The sequence below is a fragment of the Vicia villosa genome, unplaced genomic scaffold (genome assembly GCF_029867415.1).
Source record: "Vicia villosa cultivar HV-30 ecotype Madison, WI unplaced genomic scaffold, Vvil1.0 ctg.000852F_1_1, whole genome shotgun sequence".
Lineage (NCBI taxonomy): Eukaryota > Viridiplantae > Streptophyta > Magnoliopsida > Fabales > Fabaceae > Vicia > Vicia villosa.
This window is the reverse complement of record NW_026705380.1, coordinates 286,776-288,816: the sequence shown is the minus strand read 5'-3', so window position 1 is coordinate 288,816 and position 2,041 is coordinate 286,776. Positions and strand designations below refer to the sequence as shown.

The 2,041-nt window shown below is 30.4% G+C and overlaps 1 long non-coding RNA gene across 3 annotated transcripts; it reads right to left on the bottom strand.

Annotated features, from left to right (window-relative positions):
* Positions 1–211: 211 nt before the first annotated feature.
* LOC131631631 (uncharacterized) lies at positions 212–1,679 on the bottom strand. Of its 3 annotated transcripts, none has more exons than XR_009292750.1 (3): positions 1,548–1,679; positions 1,247–1,438; positions 212–933 (listed from the first exon to the last, which is right to left on the bottom strand). It is a non-coding gene; the product is annotated as an uncharacterized LOC131631631 (long non-coding RNA). The 3 variants fall into 3 exon arrangements; XR_009292751.1 differs by having other exon boundaries at positions 212–928; XR_009292752.1 differs by having other exon boundaries at positions 1,263–1,438.
* Positions 1,680–2,041: the final 362 nt, after the last annotated feature.

The following is a 2,041-nucleotide window of genomic DNA, read 5'->3' as shown; positions in this document are numbered from 1 at the left end:
ACTTCTCTGATGTTCTTCGTAACTTTATTTTGTTTAAACTCAACTCTGAATTTTCTATAAAGGACTTGGATCCTCAGAGTTATTTTCTAGGGATATCTATCACTAAACGTACATGCGGTCTCTTATTATCTCAAAATAAATATGCAGAGAAATTATAGAATGAGCAGGATCCTCTTGCAAGTTATCACATTCACAAGTCGACACTAAGATAAAACTTAATGGATCTTTTAGAAATCCATATCATGACCCAATACAATATTTGAGTCTTGCCGGTACATTACAATTTTTATCTTTCAGAAGACATGATATTTCTTATGCAATACAATAGGTATGGCTATTCATGCATGATCCTAAAATACAACATATGTAAGCTCTGAAGCGTATTATTAGGTATATTCACGACACTCTTGATTTCGACCTTCATTTGTAACCCTCTTCTATCAACAAACTAGTATTCTAACTGATGTCGATTAAACTAGTTATCTAAACACCAGGTGATCCAACTTTAGCGATTGTGTTTATTTTGGGGACAATCTCATCTCATGATCTGCCAAGCGCCAACACACACTTTCTCGGTCAAGTGTAGAAGCTGAGTACCGCGACATCGCTAATGTTATATATGAATCTTGAATCTTGTTGGATTATAAATTTATTGTTGGAACTCTATTACCTCGTAACCACAACCACTCTAGTATATTATGATAAAGTGAGTGCAGTTTATCTATCTGGTAAGTCAGTTGTACATCATCGCACAAAACACATCAAGATGGACATACATTTTGTGCATGAAAAGGTGGCTCACTGTCAGGTACGAGTCTTACATGTTCCTTCCCACTACCAAATTGCTGACATATTCACCAAAAAAACTTCCATTACAACTCTTTGATGATTTATGTGATAATCTCAAGATTCGCCATCCTCCCTTCGACTGTCCTGGTGTATTGGACTATTATTATATCATACTATGATTGTACATATCTCTATTTATAGAATAATAATATTGTATAAGAGACTATTTATGAAAATCTTTATTGTATATGACACTGATAAAATCAACGAAAAAGTCAAGGTCTCTTATTTCTCACGTAAATATATAGTCAAGATGCCGTTATCACTATATACTTTATGCAAATGAACATGTAAGAATAATTTTATTATATTACAATATATGTAATTTTTAAGTTTGAAAAAAAATTTAAAGATAATAAAATTATAAATCAAATTATGAGAGAAATTATAAAATTACCAATATTATAACATACAAATAAAATAATTCGATTTGAAGTAGCATAAAACTTCTTTTCATTTTCATTCCAATTTTACGCACTCACAAAAAGAAGAACGCACTCACAAAAAGAAGAAATGCATCGAGGTCTTAAAGGAATGTGACATGCTTTATTGGAACAATCCCGATGATTTTTACAAGGGAATGGATAATCTGCAATGTCAAATTAAAATAAAGGGTTGTTTTAATAAATAGTAGATTAAAAAAATAGTATGTAGTTAATGTGAAGAATCTCTGAAAATGGAGTGAAGAAAAAACTTACAGGTTGGGGGTCTGCCTGGACGATTACCATTGATGGCATTGGTTACAACAAGAAATAAATAAAGAAAGACTATCAAAGGATAAATAAATTTGAGGATTTGGCTCATTTTTCTTCTTCTTTGCATATAGTAAGTTTTAAAATGTTTGATTACTTTATAAATGAAAATTTTATGAATTTTTAATTATAATTAATCACATTTTAGCACTTTGGAGTTGCAAGAAGGCAATCATAAAAATGTAATTTTTGTTAAATGTCCCAAAGATATATTCAAGAATCATGTGTATCTTTTAAACTCATTTATTCGATCACTTAAATCCTAATAAATATTTAGTCTAGGATGCCTATTAGTCCATAACTTAAATATATTTTAAAATTTTGAAAAATTGTTCATACAATCAAATGTTTGACTTGGAAAAGTGTTACTCCAATTACATGTTGATAAAAGGGTTATACGGATTGAAGCAAGCTGCAAGAGTTTGGAACAAGTGGATATA